Source organism: Hyla sarda, chromosome 1 (assembly GCF_029499605.1).
Source record: "Hyla sarda isolate aHylSar1 chromosome 1, aHylSar1.hap1, whole genome shotgun sequence".
NCBI classification, from domain to species: domain Eukaryota; kingdom Metazoa; phylum Chordata; class Amphibia; order Anura; family Hylidae; genus Hyla; species Hyla sarda.
Window position 1 is genome coordinate 295,019,104 of NC_079189.1, and position 25,604 is coordinate 295,044,707.

Here is a 25,604-nt window from a genome sequence, read left to right on the forward strand (position 1 = left end):
GTGACGGGAGGGCGTTAATGGGTGACAGCGGGGTGTTAGGGGTGTAGTGGAGTGTAAATGGGTGACAGAGGGGTGTAGAGGGATTTACATGGGTGACAAAGCGGTGTAGAGGAGTGTGCATGGGTGACAGGGGGTTGTAGAGGGTGACAAGTAGACAGAAGTGACAAGGTGATAACAGAAAAGTGGACAGGGGTGACAAAGGGACAGAAGGGTGAATACATGGTGGACATTCGTGACAAGGATGTGGTCAGAGGGGTGGACAATGGGGGGTGAACATTGGTGACAGGGGGTTGGACAGGGGTGACAGAGGGGTGGAGAGGTGGGAGGTCAAGGTTCAAATGGATTACAGGTGGGTGGATATGGGAGACAGGGGGGTGAACAGGGGTTATAGGGAGTCAGAGGGTGGACAGGGGTGACAGAGAGCGTTGGACAGGGGTGACATAGGGACAGAGGGGTGAATAGGCAGTGCACATTGGTGACAGAGGGGTAAACTGGGGGTGGTCAGAGGGGAGGGTTGAACATGGGTGACAGGGGGATGGGCAGGCGTGACAGAGGGGTGGCCAAGGTGGACATGGATGACGGGTGGACACGGGAGAAAGGGGCAGTGCATATGGGAGATGGGGGAAAGTGAACAGGGGTGACAGGGGGGTGGACAAGGATGACAAGGGGGATAAAATAGGGGTGACAGAGGGACAGAGGGGTAAAACATTTAATAAAATAATTCAACCACCCTTTTCAAAATTAAAAGGCATACATTCCGAATAAATGATTAACTGTTATATATATTATAAAAAAATTTGATAAAATAATAAATAAAAAATATTAAAAATATACATTATATTTTAAGTTAAAAAAAATCATCTAGATCCCTATGTGTTCCATCTTTCTTTGTTCCTTTTTCATATGCAGTTTCATAATCCCTGAGATAAGTAGTTCTGGCCCTAAAGTGTTATATATATAAGCGTCTGTAGCATGTATTAGGAACATGTTATCATATCTGTGTCTTTTTTTACTGGTGACTGATGCCCCGTGAGGTGACTGTGACATATACCTTCGTCAGCTGCAAAAAAGGAACCGCGAGACAGGTAATTAATATTTATATTAATTACTGATAACAATCAGTCTAGATGTACTATCTAGACCTGCAGAGATGTTATAGTCTCTCCCTTCTACATGAAGATATATGTGTTGTTAATAAGTATATCGTCTATGGACAGCTTCTTATATAATACAACCATATCTCAGGTACAGTGATTAGGAAAATGTATGATCCTTATTCTCTGGTTTTTTTATTTGTAGGAATCCCCTTTTTCAATATTTAATAGAATAGACTAAACTGACTGCAGAGTTTACAAGTTTATGTTAGACTGGGCACCCTTACCAAAGTTGACGAGCAAGAAAACAAAAGGGGAAAAGCAGCAATGCACAATATGAGGTGTGAAGGAGTGTACACGGGTGGCAGAGGGGTGTACAGGAGTGTACATGGGTGACATAGGGGTGTAGAGGATTGTACATGGGTGGCAGAGGGGTGTAGAGGAGTGTACATGGGAGGCAGAGGGGTGTAGAGGAATGTACATGGATGACAGGGAGGTGTACGGGGTGATAGAAGTGTGTACATGGGTGACAGAGAGAAGTTGGGGGTTTAGAGGAGTGTACATGGGTGACAGAGAAACGTAGAGGAGTGTACATGGGTGACAGAGAAGCATAGAGGAGTGTACATGGGTAACAGAGGGGTGTAGAGGGGTGTACATGGGTGGCAGGGGAGCGTAGAGCATTGTACATGGGTGACAGAGGAGCGTAGAGGAGTTTACATTGGTACCAGAGGAGTATAGAGGAGTGTACATGGGTAACACATATGTGTACATGGGTGGCAAAGGGGTGTAGAGGAGTGTACACGGGTGGCAGAGGGAAGTAGAGGAGTATACATGGGTTATAGCTGGGTGTACATGGGTGACAGTGGGGTGTAGAGGAGTGTACATGGGTGACAGGGGTGAAAAGGGGTGACAATTTGGTGTAGAAGAGTGTGCATAGGTGATAGCGGGGTGTAAAGAAGTGTACATGTGACAGAGGGGTGTAGAGTAGTGTACATGGGTGAGAGAGGAGTGTACATGGGTGAGAGTGGAGTGTACATGGGTGACAGGAGGGCGTAGGGGGTGACAGAGGGGTGTATATGGGTGACAGCGGGATGTTGGGGGTGTAATCAAGTGTACATGGGTGACAGAGGAGTGTATAGGAGTGTACATGGGTAACAGAGGGGTATAGAGGGGTGTACATGGGTGATAGAGGGGTGTAGAGGAGTGTCCATGGGTGGCAGAGTGGTGTAGAGGAGTGTACATGAGTGGAAGATGAGTGTACATGGGTGACAGAAGGGTGTAGAAGAGTGTACATGGGTGACAGAGGGGTGTAGGGGGTGATAGAGAGGTGTACATGGGTGAGAGAGGGGTGTAGGGGGGTGACAGATGGATGTAGAAGAGTGTACATAGGTGACAGAGGGGTGTAGAGGAGTGTTCATTGGTGACAGTGGAGCGTGGAGGAGTGTACATGGGCGACAGAGGAGCGTAGAGGAGTGTACATCGGTAACAGAGGAGTGTAGAGGAGTGTACATGGAAACACAGGTGTGTACATGGCTGGCAAAGGGGTGTAGAGGAGTGTACATGGGTGACAGAAAGGGTGTAGGAGGTGACAGATGGGTGTAGAAGAGTGTGTATCGGTGACAGAGGGGTGTAGAGGAGTGTACATAGGAAACAGATGGGTGAAGAAGGGTGTACATGGGTGACAGAGGGGTGAACATGGGTGACAGGAGGGCGTACATGGGTGACAGCGGGGTGTTAGGGGTGTAGTGGAGTGTACATGGGTGACAGAGGAGCGTAGAGGAGTGTACATGGGGAAACAGATGGTTGTAGAGGGGTGTACATGAGTGACAGAGGGGTGCAGAGTAGTATACATTGGTGATAGAGGAGCATAGAGGAGTATACATGGGTAAGAAAGGGGTGTAGAGGGGTGTATATGGGCGACAGAATGGTGTTCATGGGTGACAGAGGGGTGTACAGGAGTGTGCATGGGAGACAGAGGGATGTAGAGGAATGTACATGGATGACAGGGGGTGTAGGGGGTGATATAGGGGGGTACATGGGTGACAGAGGGGTGTTGGGGTGTAGAGGAGTGTACATGGGTGACAGAGTACAGTAGAGGAGTGTACATGGATAACAGAGGGGTGTAGAGGAGTGTATATTGGTATTAGAGGGGTGTACATCGGTGACAGAGGGGTGTAGAGGAGTGTACATGAGTGGCAGAGGGGTGTAGAGGAGTGTACATGAGTGGTAGATGAGTGTACATGGGTGACAGAGGGGTGTAGAATAGTGTACAGGAGTGATAGAGAGGTGTACATGGATGACAGAGGGGTGTAGAGGGGTGACAAATGGGTGTAAAAGAGGGGTAGAGGGGTTTACATGGGTGATAAAGGGGTGTAGCTGAGTGTACATGGTGGCATAGGGGTTTAGGGGGTGATAGAGAGGTGTACATGGGTGAGAGAGGGGTGTAGAGGGGTGACAGATGGATGTAGAAGAGCGTACATAGGTGAAAGAGGGGTGTAGAGGAGTGTACATTGGTGACAGTGGAGCGTGGAGGAGTGTACATGGGTGACAGAGGAGCGTAGAGGAGTATACATCGGTAACAGAGGAGTGTAGAGGAGTGTACATGGAAACACAGGTGTGTACATGGCTGGCAAAGGGGTGTAGAAGAGTGTGTATGGGTGACAGAGGGGTGTAGAGGAGTGTACATAGGAAACAGATGGGTGTAGAGGGGTGTACATGGGTGACAGAGGGGTGTACATGGGTGACAGGAAGGCGTACATGGGTGACAGCGGGGTGTTAGGGGTGTAGTGGAGTGTACATGGGTGACAGAGCAGCGTAGAGGAGTGTACATGGGAAACAGATGGGTGTAGAGGGGTGTACATGAGTGACAGAGGGGTGCAGAGTAGTGTACATTGGTCATAGAGGAGCATAGAGGAGTATACATGGGTAAGAAAGGGGTGTAGAGGGGTGTACATGGGTGACAGAATGGTGTTCATGGGTGACAGAGGGGTGTACAGGAATGTACATGGGAGACAGAGGGATGTAGAGGAGTGTACATGGATGACAGGGGGTGTAGAGGAGTGTATATTGGTATTAGAGGGGTGTACATGGGTGACAGATGGGTGTTGGGGTGTAGAGGAGTGTACATGGGTGACAGAGTACAGTAGAGGAGTGTACATGGATAACAGAGGGGTGTAGAGGAGTGTATATTGGTATTAGAGGGGTGTACATTGGTGACAGAGGGGTGTAGAGGAGTGTACATGGGTGACAGAGGAGCATAAGGGAGTGTACATGGGTAACAGAGGGGTGTAGAGGGATGTTCATGGGTTACAGAAGGTGTAGAGGAATGTACATGGGTGACAGAGGAGCATATAGGAGTGTACATGGGTAACAGAGGGGTGTAGAGGGATGTTCATGGGTTACAGAGGGGATGTAGAGGAGTGTACATGGCTGACATTGAAGCGTAGAGGAGTGAACATGGGTAACAAAGGGGTGTAGAGGAATGTACAAGGGTGACACATGGATAACAGAGGGGCATAGAGAAGTGTACTTGAGTAACAGAGGGTTGTAGAGGAGTGTACATGAGTGGCAGAGGGGTGTACAGGAGTGTACATGGGTGACAGAGGGGTGTAGAGGAGTGTACATGAGTGGCAGAGGGGTGTAGAGGAGTGTACATGAGTGGTAGATGAGTGTACATAGGTGACAGAGGGGTGTAGAATAGTGTACGGGAGTGATAGAGAGGTGTACATGGGTGACAGAGGAGTGTAGAGGGGTGACAAATGGGTGTAAAAGAGTGTATATGGGTGACACATGGGTGTAGAGGAGTGTACATGGGTGACATTGGAGCATAGAGGAGTGTACATGGGTAACTGAGGGGTGTAGAGGGGTGCACATGGGTGATAAAGGGGTGTAGCTTAGTGTACATGGGTGGCAGAGGGGTTTAGGGGGTGATAGGGAGGTGTACATGGGTGAGAGAGGGGCGTAGAGGGGTGACAGATGGATGTAGAAGAGCGTACATAGTTGACAGAGGGGTGTAGAGGAGTGTACATTGGTGACAGTGGAGAGTGGAGGAGTGTACATGGGTGACAGAGGAGCGTAGAGGAGTGTACATCGGTAACAGAGGAGTGTACATGGAAACGCAGGTGTGTACATGGCTGGCAAAGGGGTGTAGAGGAGTGTACATGGGTGACAGAAGGGGTGTTGGGGGTGACAGATGGGTGTAGAAGAGTGTGTATGGGTGACAGAGGGGTGTAGAGGAGTGTACATGGGAAACAGATGGGTGTAGAGGGGTGCACATGGGTGATAGAGGGGTGCAGAGTAGTGTACATTGGTGATAGAGGAGCATGGAGGAGTGGACATGGGTAAGAAAGTAGTGTAGAGGGGTGTACATGGGTGACAGAAGGGTGTTCATGGGTTACAGAGGGGTGTAGAAGAGTGTACATGGGAGACAGAGGGATGTAGAGGAGTGTACATGGGTGACAGGGGGTGTAGGGGGTGATAGAGGGGGTACATGGATCACAGAGGGGTGTTGGGGTGTAGAGGAGTGTACATGGGTGACAGAGGGGTGTAGAGGAGTGTATATTGGTATTAGAGGGGTGTACACCGTGACAGAGGGTTGTAGAGGAGTGTACATGAGTGGCAGAGGGGTGTACAGGAGTGTATATGGGTGACAGAGTGGTGTAGAGGAGTGTACCTGAGTGGCAGAGGGGTGTAGAGGAGTGTACATGAGTGGTAGATGAGTGTACATAGGTGACAGAGGGGTGTAGAATGGTGTACGGGAGTGATAGAGAGATGTACATGGGTGACAGAGGGGTGTAGATGGGTGACAGATGGGTGTAGAAAAGTGTATATGGGTGACACATGGGTGTAGAGGAGTGTACATGGGTGACATTGGAGAGTAGAGGAGTGTACATGGGTAACAGAGGGGTGTAGAGGGGTGTACATGGGTGATAAAGGGGTGTAGAGGAGTGTACATGGGTGGCAGAGAGATGTAGAAGAGTGCACATGAGTGGAAGATGAGTGTACATGGGTGACAGAAGGGTGTAGAAAAGTGTACATGGGTGACAGAGGGGTGTATGGGGTGATAGAGAGGTGTACATGGGTGAGAGAGGGGTGTAGAGGGGTGACAGATGGATGTAGAAGAGTGTATATAGGTGACAGAGGGGTGTAGAGGAGTGTACATTGGTATTAGAGGGGTGTACATTGGTGACAGTGGAACGTGGAGGAGTGTACATGGGTGACAGAGGGGTGTAGAGTTTGAGTCTCACAGCTTAGTGGTTAGAGCACCCACCTTGGAGTGCAGAGGTTGTGAGTTAGATTCCTGTAAAGCCCCTGAGACCAAATTGGAGTGATAGAAGGTGATGGCAGCTGTTATTCTTTTTTGCACCAGTTGATTTTAAAAAATTTGCTTTCCACCGGAGTATCCCTTTACGATCTCTTTGTGGTTTGACAAAATTTACATAAAAAAAAAAAAGTGGGGGGACAAGAACCAGCCACCAACTGGTTCACACTCCTTAGATCACTGACATCCACTGGTTCATATACATTTGACTGGGAAAATACAGGCAATGCCATTTCCTCAGTCTCCTACCATGGGGTTCAAACCCATGATGACTGCATTTAACCGATGTAGCAGAGACATCAGGGGATTCGAACCCACAAGCTAATTTTTCCCAGGCCTCTTTAAAAATGAAAGAAGCAATATGATTGGTTGCTATTTTTCGGGATAGGTTTTGATAAATCTCCCCCAGGGTGCTGTTGTTTTGGGGCCAGGCTGCAGGGGGTGCTGGACTTATTAAGCTCCTTTTCCTAGGTGGAGTCAAGATGGAAAGGAGAGGAAGCAGATCTGAGAGGAGACTGAGTGAGTTGAGGTGGCTGGGTGGGTGTTGTTTCCATGTGTTTTGTGCTTTCACAAATCATTCTGCCTCCCCTAATAGTGTTTTCTAGGTCCATCTGTGTCACTGATACCGGCAATAAGGCTAGGTTTACACTGCGTTACCACCTCTTGTTATACGTAATCATTGGCATCCTGCTGAAATGGATGCTGCCGTATACAGGGCAGCGGATGCCATTAATTTCAATGGCAGAAAGGAGTCAATGTTTAAGCAGTTTGTATTATTTAATTTTATTGTTTTTTTTATTCATTGGACTTGCACGGTCTGTTTTGCTATCCAGCTTGCTTAAAAGACTGAGATGACTCCCCTTCCTGCCCTTGCTGATTTTCTTTAACCCTTACTGAGCACACTGCAGATCATTTCTGTCTTAATATGGAGTAAAGTAAGGCTGTGGTATTACTGGGGAGATTTATGAAAAAATGTCTAGAGGAAGAGTGGTGCAGTCGCCCATAGCAACCTATCAGATTGCATCTTTCATTTTTCCCAGGCCTCTTTAAAAATGAATGAAGCGATCTGATTTGTTGCTATGGGCAACTGCTTCACTCTTCCTCTGCGCAGGTTTTGCTAAATCTCCCCCACTATCTTTTGGACCAAAAGCGACACAGACACATCCAATTTACAACCAAAAAATTACTTTCATATTTTGCTATGTGATTTGAGGCATATTTTGGGCCAAATAAAACTAGTTCCCTGCAGCACAGACTCCTCCTTCGGTCCTGTTCACACTATGGAGAATCCATGTTGAATATTTACAAGGAATTCTATCTGGATTTACCACATTCCCATTGATTTCAATGGGTTTTGAGGTGCTCAGTTCACACAGTGAAACTTCTGCCCCAGAACTTCCAACACAGGTCTGAATATTGTCAGATTAGGTTATGTTCACATGGGGCAAAAAGAGACGCTGTTTTGGACAAGGAAAATGCATTGATTTCTGCATCTAAAACCGTGTAATGTCCCTGCCCAAAAACCCTACTTCCTCTGACTTCAACCCCTTAAGGACCCATGACGTATGCATACGTCATCACACCCTGGGTCTTAACCCCTTAAGGACACATGACGTACTGGAACGTCATGTGTCCACTCCCGATCTATAACACGGGGCTACGGCGTCATAGCGGGTCGGGCCCGGCCGGGACCCGTGGCTAATAGCGCGTGGCATTGATCGCTGTGCCACGCGCTATTAACCCTTTAGACGCGGCGTTCAAAGTTGAACGCCGTGTCCTAAATTGAAACCAAAAGCATGCCGGCTAGCTCAGTGGGCTGTTCGGGATAGCCGCGGCGAAATCGCGGCATCCCGAACAGCTTACAGGACAGCGGGAGGGCCCCTACCTGCCTCCTCGCTGTCCGATCGCCGAATGACTGCTCAGTGCCTGAGATCCAGGCATGAGCAGTCATGCGGCAGAATAATCGATCACTGGTTTCCTATGAGAAACCAGTGATCAATGATAAAGATCAGTGTGTGCAGTGTTATATGTCCCTATGGGAGCTATAACACAGCAAAAAAAAAAAATGAAAAAATAAGTGAATAAACATCATTTAACCCCTTCCCTATTAAAAGTTTGAATCACCCCCCTTTTCCCATAAAAAAAAAGTGTAAATAAAAATAAACATATATGGTATCGCCGCGTGCGGAAATGTCCAAATTATAAAAAATATATCGTTAATTAAACCGCACGGTCAATGGCGTGCGCGCAAAAAAATTCCAAAGTCCAAAATAGTGCATTTTTGGTCACTTTTTATATCATGAAAAAATGAATAAAAAGCCCTATCAATGCAAAAATGGTAACGCTAAAAACTTCAGATCACGGCGCAAAAAATGAGCCCTCATACCGCCCCATACACGGAAAAATAAAAAAGTTATAGGGGTCAGAAGATGACAATTTTAAACGTATACATTTTCCTGCATGAAGTTATGATTTTTTTCCCGAAGTACGACAAAATCAAACCTATATAAGTAGGGTATCATTTTAATCGTATGGACCTACAGAATAAATATCAGGTGTCATTTTTACCGAAAAATGTACTACGTAGAAACGGAAGCCCCCAAAATTTAAAAAATGGCGTTTTTTTTTCAAATTTGTCTCACAATGATTTTTTTTTTCCATTTCACCGTAGATTTTTGGGCACAATGACTGACGTCATTACAAATTAGAATTGGTGGCGCAAAAAATAAGCCATAATATGGATTTTTAGGTGCAAAACTGAAAGAGTTATGATTTTTTAAAGGCAAGGAGCAAAAAAACGAAAATGCAAAAACGGAAAACCCCCCGGTCCTTAAGATGTTAAGGACCCATGACGTATGCATACGTCATGGCCTTTTCCTGGTTTCCGCCGCTCACCCGGCGGATATCGGAAGCGGATCCCTGCTGAAATCCTTCTGCAGGGATCCAGGGCAAACGCCGAGGGGGGCCATGTAGGCCTTGCGATCTGCGGCGATACCGGGCTGATCGGGTCTCTGGGACCCGACCACCAGGTAATTTTGCATGATCCCGGCTTTCACAGACAGCCAGGACCATGCTAAAGTATAGGAGCGAGGTGGCAAGCCTGCCACCTCCTCCTATGCCCTGCGATCCGTCGGTTAGTTTACCGACCAATCGCAGGGGGGGGGGGTTATTTCCTCCCGCCCTGCCCGGCCCCTTGAACTCCGAACAGGACGGGAGGAAGACCGGAGGACGCGGCGGGGGACGGGGGAGTGCTTGTGCCCGACCCCGGTACTTACCTCGTCCCTGAAGACCCGGATCCCGGCGATGGCGGCGGCAACAGGTGAGTGGATCTTCAGCCGCGGTCGGGCCCTTTACAGCAATGCACGTCGCCGTAAAGCAACATGCATTACTGTATTGGGACCCTGTATGCTACAACTCCCAGCATGCTCAAACAGCCCTTGGCATCTGGGCATGCTGGGAGTTGCAGATTTGCAACATCTGGAGGTCCGCAGTTTTGGGACCACTGTGCCCTTCCAGATGTTGCAAAACTACAAATCCTCAGCATTCCCTTACTGTCCAGGCATACTGTGAGTTGTAGTTCTGTAACATCTGGCCCTTCAGATGTTGCAGAACTACAACTCCCAGCATGCCTGGACAGTTTTGGCATACTGGGAGTTGTAGTTTTGCAACATCTGGAAGGGCACAGATTGGGAACCACTGTATTAGTGGTCTGCAAACTGTAGTCCTCCAGATGTTGCAAACTACAACTCCAAGCATGCTGGGAGTTGTAGTTCGGCAACATCTGGCTCTAAAGATGTTGCTGAACTACTACTTCCAGCATGCCTGAGAATGTTTGGGAGTAGTGGTTTTTCAACAACTGGAGGCACACTGGTTGGGAAACATTCTGTTTCCTAACTCAGTGTTTCCCAACCCGTGTGCCTCCAGCTGTTGCAAAACTATAACTACCAGCATGCACTGATAGACTGTGCATGCTGGGAGCTGTAGTTTTGCAACAGCTGGAGGGCCCCCCCCCCCCCCCCCTGTGAATGTACAGGGTATATTTAAATGGGCAGGGGCTTACAGGGAGTATCAGGCTGCAAGTTTGCGATGCAGCAAATTTTGCGCGGCAGCTCAAACTCGCAGCGGGAAACTCGCTGTAATCCCCCGCCCGTGTGACTGTACCCTAAAAACACTACACTACACTAACACAAAATAAAATAAAAAGTAAAAAACACTACATATACACATACCCCTACACAGCCCCCCTCCCCTCCCCAATAAAAATGAAAAACGTCTGGTACGCCACTGTTTTCAAAATGGAGCCTCCAGCTGTTGCAAAACAACAACTCCCAGTATTGCTGGACAGCCGTTGACTGTCCAAGCATGCTGGGAGTTTTGCAATAGCTGGAGGCACCCTGTTTGGGAATCACTGGCGTAGAATACCCCTATGTCCACCCCTATGCAAATCCCTAATTCAGGCCTCAAATGCACATGGCGCTCTCACTTTGGAGCCCTGTCGTATTTCAAGGCAACAGTTTAGGGTCACATATGGGGTATCGCCATACTCGGGAGAAATTGCCTTACAAATTTTGGGGGGCTTTTTCTCCTTCCACCCCTTATGAAAAGGTGAAGTTGGGGTCTACACCAGCATGTTAGTGTAAAAAAATAAATTTTTTACACTAACATGCTGGTGTTGCCCTATATTTTTCATTTTGACAAGAGGTAAAGGGGGAAAAAAGCCCCCCCCAAAATTTGTAATGCAATTTCTCCCGACTATGGAGATACCCCATATGTGGGCGCAAAGTGCTCTGGGGGCGCACAGTAAGGCCCAGAAGGGAGAGTGCGCCATGTACATTTGAGGTGATTTGCACAGGGGTGGCTGATTGTTACAGCGGTTTTGACAAACGCAAAAAAAACAAAACCCCACATGTGACCCCATTTTGGAAACTACACCCCTCATGGAATGTAATGAGGGGTGCAGTGAGAATTTACACCCCACTGGTGTCTGACAGATCTTTGGAACAGTGGGCTGTGAAATTAAAAATTTTGTACAGCCCACTGTTCCAAAGATCTGACAGACACCAGTGGGGGGTAAATGCTCACTGTACCCCTTGTTACGAAAATGGTATGCCATGTGGGGGTTAGTTTGCTGTTCTGGCACCATAGGGGCTTCCTAAATGCGACATGCCCCAGAGCAAAATTTGCTCTCAAAAAGCCAAATATGACTCCTTCTCTTCTGAGCATTGTAGTTCGCCCGTAGTGCACTTCAGGTCAACTTATGGGGTACCTCCATACTCAGAAGAGATCGGGTTACATATTTTGGGGGGGATTTTCTGCTATTAACCCTTGCAGAAATTTGGGGGGAAACACACATTTTATTGAATTTAAAAAAAAACAAATTTATATGCAAAAGTCGTGAAACACCTGTGGGGTATCAAGGCTCACTTTATTCCTTGTTACGTTCCTCAAGGGGTCTAGTTTCCAAAATGGTATGCCATGTGGGTTTTTTTCCTGTTCTGGCACCATAGGGGCTTCCTAAATGCAACATGCCCCCCAAAAACCATTTCAGAAAAACGTACTCTCCAAAATCCCCTTGTCACTCCTTCCCTTCTGAGCCCTCTTCTGTGCCCGCCGAACACTTTACATAGACAGATGAGGTATGTGCTTACTCGAGAGAAATTGGGCTACAAATAGAAGTATACATTTTCTCCTTTTACCCCTTGTAAAAATTCAAAAATTGGGTCTACAAGAACATGCGAGTGTAAAAAATGAAGATTGTGATTTTCTCCTTCACTTTGCTGCTATTCCTGTGAAACACCTAAAGGGTTAAAATGCTGACTGAATGTCATTTTGAATACTTTGGGGGGTGCAGTTTTTATAATGGGGTCATTTGTGGGTATTTCTAAGATGAAGACCCTTCAAATCCACTTCAAACCTGAACTGGTCCCTGAAAAATTGTGATTTTGGAAATTTTGTGAAAAATTGGAAAATTGCTGCTGAACTTTGAAGCCCTCTGGTGTGTTCCAAAAGTAAAAACATGTCAATTTTATGATGCAAACATAAAGTAGACATATTGTATATGTGAATTTAAAAAAATGTATTTGGAATATCCATTTTCCTTACAAGCAGAGAGCTTCAAAGTTAGAAAAATGCAAAATTTTCAAATTTTTCATCAAATTTTGGGATTTTTCACCAAGAAAGGATGCAAGTTAGCAAAAAATGTTACCACTATGTTAAAGTAGAATATGTCACGAAAAAACAGTCTCGGAATCAGAATGATAAGTAAAAGCATTCTAGAGTTATTAATGTTTAAAGTGACAGTGGTCAGATGTGCAAAAAATGGCCGGGTCCTAAGGTGTAAAATGGCTTGGTCCTTAAGGGGTTAAAGGGGTATTCCAGGAATTTTTTTATTTTTTTTTATTTGACTATGCTACAGGGGCTGTAAAGTTAGTGTAGTTCATAATATAGTGTCTGTATCTGTGTGTGACTGTTTTCTCACAAATCTTATGTGATTTTCACCCCAATATTTATTTTTAACAGCATACAAAATGAATGTCTCAAATTTTTCACAGGTTGCAATGCGGCGGAGACCTGAGCTCACTAGTCAGCTGATGACCAGGGGGCCTGTCTGCATCAAAAGGTAGAGCAATCACTTGGTGGGAGGGAGATCAATCTGCAACAAATGCAACAGCTGTAGGCACCCTGATTGAAAACCACAGGTCTTTTGAATGGATGAAGCTCATTCATGTTTCAATGGGTGGGGTGGCTATGTGGGGAAGGGAGGAAAATTGAATTATTTGTAGTCAAAAAAAGAAAATTTTACAGGAAATACCAGTTCACAAAAAGCTAGTCACAGTGTTATGGTAATCTCACAATATAGCCATTTAGTCCCAAGACAGGTGCAGATCCTTCCTAAGCATGTCCAATACTGTCTGGCAGGTACAAACTAAAATAACCTTATGGTGGATAACCCCTTTAAGGACACAGTCCATTTTGGCCTTAACCCTTTAACCCCTTAATGACGCAGGACGTATATTTACGCCCTGCGCCGAATCCCGCGATATGAAGCGGGATCGCGCCGCGATCCCGCATCATATCGCGTCGGTCCCGGCGCTCATCAATGGCTGGGACCCGCGGCTAATACCACACATCGCCGATCGCGTCGATGTGCGGTATTAACCCTTTAGAAGCGGCGGTCAAAGCTGACCGCCACTTCTAAAGTGAAAGTGACCGGGCTGCTCAGTCGGGCTGTTCGGGACCGCCGCGGTGAAATCGCGGCGTCCCGAACAGCTGACAGGACACCGGGAGGGCCCTTACCTGCCTCCTCGGTGTCCGATCGCCGAATGACTGCTCCGTGCCTGAGATCCAGGCAGGAGCAGTCGAGCGCCGATAACACTGATCACAGGCGTGTTAATACACGCCTGTGATCTGTGTAAAAGATCAGTGTGTGCAGTGTTATAGGTCCCTATGGGACCTATAACACTGCAAAAAAAATGTAACAAAAAGTGTTAATAAAGGTCATTTAACCCCTTCCCTAATAAAAGTTTGAATCACCCCCCTTTTCCCATAAAAAAAAGTGTAAAAAATAAAAATAAACAAACATGTAGTATCGCCGCTTGCGTAAATGTCAGAACTATAAAAATATATAATTAATTAAACCATACGGTCAATGTCGTACGCGCAAAAAAAATCCAAAGTCAAAAAAAGCGCATTTTTGGTCACTTTTTATACCATTAAAAAATGAATAAAAAGTGATCAAAAAGTCAGATCAAAACAAAAATCATACCGATAAAAACTTCAGATCACGGCGCAAAAAATGAGTCCTCATACCGCCCTGTAGGTTGAAAAATAAAAAAGTTATAGGGGTCAGAAGATGACATTTTTAAACGTATAAATTTTCCTGCATGTAGTTATGATTTTTTCCAGAAGTGCGACAAAATCAAACCTATGTAAGTAGGGTATCATTTTAACCGTATGGACCTACAGAATGATAAGGTGTAATTTTTACCGAAATATGCACTGCGTAGAAACGGAAGCCCCCAAAATTACAAAATGGCATTTTTTGTTCGATTTTGTCGCACAATGATTTTTTTTTCCGTTTCGCCGTGCATTTTTGGGTAAAATGACTAATGTCACTGCAAAGTAGAATTGGCAACGCAAAAAATAAGCCATAATATGGATTTTTAGGTGGTAAATTGAAAGGGTTATGATTTTCAAAAGGTCCTTAAGGGGTTAATGATGATTGACGTAAATGTACGTCATGGTGCGGTGGTACTTAACGCACCATTTCGTACATTTACGCTCCACCATGCGCCGTCATGAGCGGCAGGTCCCGGCTGCTATCAGCAGCCAGGGACCCACCGGTAATGGCAGACATCCGCGATCGTGCTGCCGCGGGATCAGATTATCCACAATGGCGAACGGAGGTCCCCTCACTTACCTCTGTCCGTCTCCAGGGGTCTTCTGCTCTGGTCTGTTAAAAAGCAGACCAGAGCAGAAGAATACAGATAACACTGATCAGTGCTATGTCCTATGCATCATAAAGTTGACATGATTTTACTTTTGGAAGACATCAGAGGGCTTCAAAGTTCAGCAGCAATTTTCCATTTTTTCACCAAATTTACAAAATCGAAACTTTTCTGGGACCAGTTTAGTTTTGAAGTGGATTTGAAGGCCTTTATATTAGAAATGCCCCATAAATGACCCCATTATAACAACTGCACCCCTAAAAGTATTCAAAATTACATTCAAAAATGTTGTTAACCCTTTAGGTGTTTCACAGGAATAGCAGCAAATTGAAGGAGAAAATTCAAAATCTTCATTTTTTTACACTCTCATGTTCTTGTAGACCCAGTTTTTGAATTTTTAGAAGGGGTAAAAGGAGAGAAATCTTCCTAAAAGTTGTAACCCAATTTCTCTCGAGTAAGGAAATACCTAATGTGTATGTCTATGCGCAGTAGAGGGCTCAGAAGGGAAGGGGCACCATAGGGGCATGTCACATTTAAGAAGCCCCTATGGATCCAGAACAGCAAAAAAAAAAAAAACACATGGCATACTATTTAAGAAACAACACCCCTAAAGGAACGTAACAAGTGGTCCAGTGAGTCTTAACACCCTACAGGTGTTTGACGACTTTTCATTAAATTTGTGTGTAAATATTTTTTTTTTTCACTAAAATGCTGTTTTTTCCACCAAATATTTTTTTTTTCAAGGGGTTATAGGAGAAAATGCCCCCAAAAATTTGTAACCCCATCTCTTCTGAGTAGTAAATACCTCATGTGTGGATGTCAAGTGCAAGGCGGGCGCACTACAATGCTCAGAAGAGAAGGAGTCGCATTTGCAAATTTAGCTGAAATGGGGGGGGGGGGGGGGGGGGGCACTGTGGCAAAAAAAATCAACTGGTGCCAAAAAGTTACTTCTATTAAAAAATCTTAATCCTTCCAGTACTTATTAGCTGCTGAATATTACAAAGGAAATTCTTTACTTTTTGGATTTATTTTCTGTCTGTCCACAGTGCTCTCTGCTGACACCTCTGTCCGTTTTAGGAACTGTCCAGAGCAGCATATGTTTGCTATGGGGATGGGGGACAGTATGAAGGAATTAGCAGGAGTAATATGTCGACCTGGTGTGGAGGTATTATTTTGGGGGAGATTTATCAAAACCTGTCCAGAGGAACAGGTGCTAAGTTGCCCATAGCAACCAAGCAGATAACTTATTTTATTTTTAAAAAGGCCTCTGAAAAATGAATCAATCTGGTTGCTATGGGCAACTCAGCAACTCTCTGCACAGGTTTTGATAAATCTCCACCCAACCTATGAGAAAATCTTGCGTGCGCCCCTGGTGAGTGTCAAAAAAATACACTGTATGCACCGCCATTCTCTTAAAGAGGTATTCCGCCCCTAGACATCTTATCCCCTATCCAAAGTACCCAATTTATTCGCAGTACCCAAGAGGGTTTCATAACCCCTTACATTTAAAGATCAATGTTGACATTTGCTTTAAGCATGTATTTAGCTACTGCTAAACTTCAAAAAATTATAGGCCCAAGGCCAGAAGCATCAGTTTTCCCCGTATTAGGCAGCATAGATGTCCCCCAGAGTAGGCAGCATAGATGTCCCCCAGAGTAGGTAGCACAGATCCCCCAATCAGCACGGGCCGGTCAGAGCCAATCAAAGGGCCGTATGTGGCAAGCGGGCCATACAATGCCAAGGTCTGCCCCAGAGGGTTTCATAACCAACCACAATAGAGAAAATTTTGTTGTAGGAGCATGGTTAATCTACTCAGACCCATCTGTCATTGATGGCTGGAAATCCTGGCTGATACATCCCTGATTCATCTTGACAAACGTCAGTCTCTCCACATATTTAGTGGACAGACGAGTTCGCCTTAAGGTGACTATGGCCCCGGCCGCACTAAACACCCGCTCTGATGGCACACTACTGGCCGGGCAGGACAGCTTTTCCAGGGCAAACTCCGCTAGTTGCGGCCATAAATCGAGTTTGGCTGCCCAGAAGTCCAGCGGATCTTCAATGGTTGTTGGCAGGGTCATGTCGAGGTAACCCACCACCTGCTGGTTCAGGTCCTGCTCCATGTCCACCTGCTGCTGATGAGTAGCTTCACTATGCGACTGTAGACTCAGGCTGCTGCTGATTGAGCCGGTACTGCTCCTGCCACCCCTCCCCAGCAGCCGTGGCAGTGGAAGGTGAGCGCAAAGGGCCCCCGAGTCAGACCTGCAAGTGGATGGACCATGTGGCCGATAAGCATCGGCCAACCGACTACGTAGAAGCTCCCTGAAGTAGGTCAGTTTGTCCTCCCTCTCAGTGGGTGTAAAAAAAGGCCCCCATTCTGGGCCGGTAGCGAGGGTCTAATAAGGTGGAGATCCAGAAGTCATCGCGCTGACTAATTTTGACAATGCATCGTGCCATTTGTGACAGTGACTCGCTGGGACTACCTGCCTCCATCTCCACTGCATACTGCCACAGTGTGTCTGGGTCCTCTGTCTCGCCTCCCTCGTAATAACCCTCCAGCTCCTCTGGCTGCTCCTGCTCCTCCTCTCCTGTCCAATGACCAGAAACACCGGCCATCTCATCCACCGTAAACTGTGCTCCTCTCTGCCCCTCATCATCCTCCTCCAGTTCATCCCTCACAGGACTCCTGTAGCCTTCTGATGTAGGCGCAACGTCTCCATTGCCGTGACCAGCCATGTTTTCAATCATTTTTTGGAGTAAATGTAGGAGTGGAATTACGTCGTTCATGGCGTAATTCGACCGACTAACAAAAAATGTGGCTTCCTCAAAGGGCCTCAGCAAACGGCAGGTGTCACGTAAGAGCTGCCACTCGTTTACATTGAAGTTACACAGGGTAGTACTCCTATCTGCTTGTATCATCAAAAAATCCGTGATGGCTTTTCTTTGTTCGTATAGTCTGTCCAACATATGGAGGGTGGAGTTCCAACGTGTGGCAACGTCACAAATGAGACTATGTTGTGGGATACCGTTCTGATGCTGCAGCTCAAGCAAAGTGTGCTTGGCAGTGTACGAGTGGCTGAAGTGCATGCACAGTTTCCTTGACATTGTCAGGACGTCTTGCAAATGGGGTGAAGATTTGATGAACTTCTTGACAACCAGATTCAACACGTGTGCCATGCAGGGCGAATGGTTCACACTTCCTTGTCGCAGCGCGGCCACAATGTTCTTCCCATTGTCGGTCACCATGGTTCCCGTTTCCAGATTTTGTGGAGTAAGCCAAACTCTGATTTCTTCCCTAATGAACTTTAGCAGTTCCTCCCATGTGTGACTCCGTTCGCCAAGGCAAACCATGTGAAGGACGGCTTGACACCGCTGTGCCCTACACACGTGGTACAATGAAGGGGCACCGAGATTTGGACGTGCAGTGGAAGCCGAGGACACGTGGGAGGAAAAGGCGCACACAGTAAAAGGACCAACTGCCTGGGAGCCAGAGCGAGGAGGAGGAAATGGTGTGACCTGTCCAAGTTGCTGTTGTGGCTGTGCAGGAACAACATTTACCCAGTGGGCCGTAAAAGACATGTATTGTCCCTGCCCGTAGTTACAGCTCCACACGTCGGCGCTGCCGTGCACTTTTGAACACACCAACAGGCTCAAGGACTGGCCCACCTTCTCTTGTACAAACTTATGCAGGGCTGGTACTGCCTTCTTCGCAAAGAAATGATGGCTTGGGACTCTCCACCTCGGCTCGGCACAAGCTATCAATTCCATGAAAGCTGCAGAGTCCACCAGTTGGAAAGGGAGGGACTGCAACACCAGCAACTTGGACAGGAGCACATTCAACTTCTGCGCCGTTGGATGAGTGGGCGCATACTGTTGTCTCTTGGACATGGCTTCGCCGATCGATTGTTGGCGGAATGGCTGACTACGGGCGGAAGAAGCAGGAGCGCAAGAAGGAGGGTTTGACACAATGCTCCCTTCGGCTGAGGTGGTGGAGCCTTGGCTGGATGACTGAGGGAGCGGATGGCCACTGGGTGATGCGGCAGGCTGGACCACTACCTCAGAGCCACGGTTATCCCAGGCCGCTTTATGGTGGCGAATCATGTGTTGACGCAGGGCCGTGGTGCCGAGATTGGGACCCTGGCCACGCTTCACTTTCTGCCCACAGATTTTGCATGTGACTATGCTAAGGTCCTCCGGATTCTTTATGAAGAACAACCACACCGCAGAGTAGCTGATTTTCACACCCGCAGTTCGCACTATTTCACTGCTATTGGCGCCGTCTCCAGGAACCCTGTTCCACTACCTCCCTGAGTGGTAGCTTGCCGCGCAGCAGGTGGTCTCTTCCTGGCACGTTTGGCTCCTGAATTTCCACTACTGCCACCACAACGCTGATTGCCAACCGTGCTACCGCCTTGCTGCCTCATACACAAAGAGCAAATCTCTTCTCCTGATTGATGATTGATGATTGCTGCTGCTGCTGCCGCTGCCGCCGCCGCCGCCGCCCCCGCCCCCCCGGCTTCTGCACCCGGCTCCCAATTGCGATCGGCTTCATCATCATCAAAAGATGTGTGCACGTCACTGATGTCCTCCTCGTGTCCAACAACAGTGTCTGCCTCAGGACCCTGAACTATTGAAACACCGCCTCCCGCGTCACTCTCCGCATCAATACTTGCCCGCCTTGTAGAGCAAGGGACGCATGTCTCCTCACATTCTTGGCTGCCCATTAGATGCTGACTGTCCTCTATTACATCGTCCTCACTAAATAGTGGAGATGAACCCAAAGCATGAGATACTACTTTGGGAGAGGGAACAGCATAGGACAAAGGCAATGGGATTACGGGGACTGCTCCCGGGCCATGCCAACTGAGGGTTGTGTCTGAGGAACCCACCGACTCTTGACTGGGGTTGTCAGATGTCGCTTGTGATGATGGGGATGAGTGTGCAAACCAATTGACGAGGAGAGATGGGTCGACGACACGACCGCTGGGTGTTAACGGGAGCTCAGGCCTATTGCTGTGACTCCTGCTGCCACTCGCCCCAAGTCTGCTGCCAACTCTGCCTGATGTATGTAGGCCTCTGCCCCTTCTCTGTGCACGTCCTGGCACTTCCCTGCCTGACATACTTAGTGCGTTTATGAGGGTATAGAACAGCAGCAGGCGATTACTTACGGCTGTTCTTTCAAAGTATATAGGCCCTAGACAGAATAACAGTTACTAAATAGTACACTCCTTTCTTGTATGTATGCCCTTTGCAATGATGAGCGCACTGGTATGCGTATTTCTACGCAGAAAAAACTTTTTTTAATTTTTTTATTACACCAGCAGGTGTATACTAATTTGTGGAATAGCACTAAATTTAGCACAGAGACAGAAATAAAGGTACTAAATAGTACACTACTTGGTTGTATGTATGCCCTTTGCAATGATGAGCGCACTGTTAAGCGTATTTGTACGCAGGAAAAACTTTTTTTTTTCTTTAATACACTGGCAGGTGCATAACGTGTGGTATAACACTGAATTTAGCACAGAGACAGAAAAAAAGGTAGTATATGGTACACTATTTGCTTGTATATAGGCCCTTTGCAATGATAAGGCCACTGGAAAAGCGTATTTGTACTCAGGAAAAACTTTTTTTTACTTTAATACACTGGCAGGTGCATAACGTGTGGTATAACACTGAATTTAGCACAGAGACAGAGTAACAGGTGAAAAATGCTAAAAAAGGCACTAAAGTCCACACTAATATGACTTATTTCTGAACAGCAGCAGGACCCAAGAATGCAGCACCACAAAAAAAAAATCCAAGGATTAAACCATAAATTGCACTCTGTCACACAATTCTGATCAGCAGAAGTTTTGTGGAGCAAATAAAAATAAACTCAATTGGGCTGAACAATGAGGAGATAAGATGCTTCAGAAAGTTCAGGCAGCTTGGAGATCTGTATGAGGCAGCTGACAGCTATCTGCCCCTCTCTGCTGCAATGCTCAATAACGTGAATAGGAGGTTTAGCAATCAATGATCCTTCTCAGTGTAACAGCACAGCACTCTGCACTCCTGTCTTTCCCTAATGCTGATGTGACTAGCAGTTGCAGTGTAACGCTGTGGTATGAGCTATTCACACACACACACACACACACACACACACGCAGTCCCGTCCTCTCAATATGAGTGCGTAGATGAAATGAAGAGGGGCAAGATGGCCGCCGATTATATAGGGGCTGTGACATCACAGGGGTCAGTGAACACCGATAGGCTGCATCTCACATGTGGTTCAGGGTCAGCCCGCCTACCTTCATTCCAGCCGCTGTTTCCCGCCCTCCCATAATCCCCTGCCCCATGTACTCACATGTGGATCCGCCATCTTAGGTCTCCAATAGCCTGGAACGCTGTTTAATAAAGCGATTCGTGCGATAGAATTGCGGCGATATTCGTATTCGTCGCAAATCGAACTTTTCATGAAATTCGTAACGAATTCGGGTTCGTCAACTTCAATTCGCTCATCTCTAGCTATTTATATTTACAGGATGCAGTGTATAATGCTATTATATTCACAGAATACAGTGTAAAATGCTATTATATTCACAGGATACAGTGTATAATTCTATTATAGTTACAGGATGCAGTGTATAATGCTATTATTGTAATGCAGAGCGCTCCGGGTCCCGCTCCTCCCCTGGAGTGCTCGCAGCGTCCTGTTCTAGCTTGCAGCACCCCGGTCAGACTCGCTGACCGGGAGCGCTGCTCTGTGTCCCCCGGCGGGGATGCTATCCGGGCGGCGGGACGTGCCTGCCCGCGGGTCGCATCCCGGTCCTCTCACCTGCCCCATCCTCCTGCTCAGTCCCGGCTCTCTAGGGCGCGCGCGTGCGCCGGGTCTCTCAGATTTAAAGCGCCAGTGCACCATTAATTGGTGCCTGGCCCAATCAGTTCCAATCACTCCCTACACTATTTAATTCCCCTTCCTGTCCTCGCCGGATCTTGTTGCCTTGTGCCCTGAGAAAGCGTTTCTGTGTGTTCCCAAGCCTGTGTATCCAGCCCCCTTGCCGTTGCTCCTGACTACGAACCTTGCCGCCTGCCTTGACCTTCTGCTACGTCTGAACTCGCCTTGTCCTGTCCTTGTGTACCGCGCCAGTCTCAGCTGTCAGTGAGGTTGAGTCGCTACCGGGTGGAACGACCTGGGGGGTTACCTGCTGCAGCAAGTCCATCCCGCTTTGCGGTGGGCTCTGGTGAAAACCAGTAACCTCTTAGATTCCGTTCCCCTGGTATGGCCCACGCCATCGCCTCACTGACACAGAGGATCCACTCCCGTGCCCTTCCTGCATACCAGTCCGGATCCTGACAATTATATTTACAGGATGCAGTGTATGATGCTATTATAGTTACAGGATGCAGTGTATGATGCTATTATAGTTACAGGATGCAGTGTATGATGCTATTATATCCAGCAAGATAAGAACAGAAACAGAGGGAGCACTCATGGTTTAGGAGACTTGCAAGTGGTAGCTTTATTCCTTAGACGGTGCGGTGCATAGACATCAAACAGCGGGGCGCCAGGGTCCCGTGGACGGTTATGTTAACAGCTGCTTTCGCATTGAACAAGCAGTGTTTCGTCAGACCAGCCTCTTCCGGCACCTGGGTTCAGGTAAGTACACATTCTCCACCCACGTCACGGAAGAGGGTGTTGCAATCTCAAATTACAAACAAACTGTGTAACTCTGAGAGTATAGATAAAAACATAACAAACATTTATTATTTAGTATTTAACATTTCTTCACGGCAAAATAAGACAGACTGGAAATGAACGTCTTTATTTGATGCTATCATTGAGTCCTGGGTTACCTAATGCATTAGTCTTTAGAATCCAGATCCCTTCTCTTTTTAACAAATTAGTACGTGTCTTCGCCACTCGCTGTGTTAACTCTTTCCACTCCTAGGAAACGCAGAGTTTTAGGATCACTATTATGCGCTTCCTTAACGTGCTGTATGAACCTCGGGGAACCTTTTCCTGTTTTAAGGGAATTAATATGTTCCCGAAATCTAACGTTTAGGGCACGGGTAGTACACCTGATATAAAATCTGTGGCAAGTACAGCGAATGGCGTAGACCACGTTTTTTGTCCGAGAACATACAAAATCCCTTCGTGGTACTTCAATGCCTCCCAGGGAGACAAACTTATCTGTACAACAGTACTCACACCAGTTACAGCTGCCACATTTAAACGTCCCCTTTAACGTATGTTTTGACAACCAACTTTTTTTTCTTCCTTTAAATCTTTTATAGGGTAACCCCTTTGTTTTAGTCTGTCCTGCAACTCCCTTGCTTGCACAACGAAATCCTCCTGTCGGCTGTTGATTCTTCTCAGCCTGAGTAGTTGTCCATAGGGGACTGCTTTTTTTTACGTGCAACGGATGATAGCTTTCGTAGTGCAAGAGGGAGTTGCAGGCCGTAGGTTTCCGATATCCCTGAGTAATAAATTCCCCCTGGGACAGCATTACTTTTACATCCAGGAATTCGAGCTGGGACCCTCCAATTTTCCATGTGAATTTTAGGTTAAGATCATTTTCATCGTTCAGGGCAGACGTGCCTGTCCAAGCAATGAAAATGTTGTCCACAAATCTGTAATAACAAGCCATAGATGCAATAAATGTATTCTTCTCAGAGAAAGTAAACTTCTTCTCTAGAAGGGCCACATAAAGGTTCGCTAGGGTGCAAGCCACCGGTGTCCCCATGGCCACACCTCCTATTTGGGTATACCAATCGCCATTAAATTGAAAAGCATTACATGAGAGTTTTTAATTTCAGAGAATCGCACACAAAATTTGTGAAATTGGGGCTTTTTTCAGAGCCCCCCGGAAACCCCCTGATGGCCTCTACACCCTTATCCTGTGGGATACTGGTGTAGAGGCTCTCAATGTCAATTGATACCAGAATGCATTGGGAGGGAACAGAGAGATTCTGAAGTTCCCGAAGATCATTGGTTGCTCCATCCCCTTCTCTCAGAAATTCCAGCCTTAGTGAAGGACACCAATCAATATACTGAGAGAGGGGTTCCGTTGGAGTCCCTACCCCGGAGACAATTGGTCGCCCGGGTGGGGACTCCAACGTTTTGTGCACCTTGGGAAGGAAATACCAAACCGCCTCTCTAGGTTTTTTTTAGGAGCATTTTTTAGGCCAATCTCTTTGAAATGGTGCCTCTCTCGACATAGGATCTCAAAAGTGTCTGCAGCTTGTTGTTAATTCCGACACAAGGGGGTTACTGGCTAATTTCTGATAGTGAAGGGGATTATTTAACTGCCTCTTGGCATTCCCTATTCATGAGCACTATATTCCCCCCCCCCTTGTCGGATTTTTTCACAACAATGTCGTCCCTTTTCCTTAACCTGTCGAGGGCGGATCTTTCCCCTCTCGAGAGTTTGTCTGTATCTTTTGGATGACATAAAGCTTTTACCTCTTCGAGCACCTTTCTTTGTAAAAGGTCCAAATTACTGCCCGCTGCCAGAGGCGGGCAGAATGTGGAAAGAGCTCCTCCTGTAAATTCAGGGCCCTCAAAAAAAATCCTCAATATCATAGCTCCTATCTTCCTCTTGGCTGTCTTGAAGAAGATCTATCATAGAATAAAGACAATCTAATTCTGCCTGTGGAGCATCACTTAATGCACTGAAACATAAAGGTCCTATGCTGACCGGGACTTCTCCCTCTGCTCTGTTCTTCTCTTTAACCTCTTTATTTGCAAATAATTTTTTGAGGTTCATCTTTCTCACTGCTCGAAAAAGATCAATCTCAAAAGTGGTCTGGTCGAACTCCTCGACCAGACAAAAATGTAAACCTTTTGAGAGAAGTGACTGAGTATCATTGTCCAATGCATAATTTGACAGATTGATAATTTTAAGGTCCAGGTCTGTATTTCCTGTACTAATGGATGCAGTGTCTAAGCCTTCCAGGTGACCGACTTGCGTTTCTGGCCTCCACTTTTTTCTCCTCCTTGACCTAGACCCTCCCCTCCTCGTATGGCTCCTAAAGGGGAGGCATTTTGGCCTTCTGAAGATTTTCCCATGTTCTCAATGTTCTCTTTAGGGGGGCGTTTACTGTTTCTTTCTTCAGACCCACTGGACTCAGAGTCCGTGGTCCAGAGTCCATGGTTTACGTACCTTTTTCTTATTTTTATTTCTCCATTGGGGGCGCCGTTTTCCTGGACCCTTAGAAAAGGAGAAAACTTTGTCCAGATCATAATCAGACTTGTCTATTGGAAATTTGTCCCTCTTACTGTCTTTGAGGTTTGCTTGGAGTATGGTTAAATTTTCACTCCAACTTTTGAGTAAAAGCAGAAAAAAAGAGTATCGGTAACTCGAACCCTGAATTCCAGTTTTACCTTCATTAAATCAGCCATTACCTGGGCATACTCTCTCATTCTTCTTGATTACAGCCCGCATCATATTCATGCAATATTCCTGATGTATTTTGGACCAGTCCTAGAGAAGGGATCTGGATTCTAAAGACTAATGCATTAGGTAACCCAGGACTCAATGATAGACTGGAAATGAACGTCTTTATTTGATGCTGTCTTATTTTGCCGTGAAGAAATGTTAAATACATGTTTATGTTTTTATCTATTACAAAGTTTGTTTGTAATTTGAGATTGTAACACCCTCTTCCGTGACATGGGCGGAGAAGGTGTACTTACCTGAGCCCAGGTGCCGGAAGAGGCTGGTCTGACGAAGCACTGCTTGTTCAGTGCGAAAGCAGCTA

At 46.6% G+C, this 25,604-nt stretch overlaps 1 long non-coding RNA gene across 3 annotated transcripts in view; it reads left to right on the forward strand.

The window, feature by feature from the left end:
• Positions 1-778: 778 nt before the first annotated feature.
• The window catches only part of LOC130267778 (uncharacterized), a 112,250-nt gene continuing 87,424 nt past the window's right edge, over positions 779-25,604 (forward strand). Inside the window, exon 1 of one of the 3 annotated variants that reach the window (XR_008843277.1) lies at positions 779-1,085. This is a non-coding gene — a long non-coding RNA (uncharacterized LOC130267778). Of the gene's footprint in view, positions 1,086-6,882; positions 6,934-12,986; positions 13,034-25,604 lie in introns of those variants that run through there. The other 2 variants (XR_008843278.1, XR_008843280.1) reach the window with 2 other exon arrangements.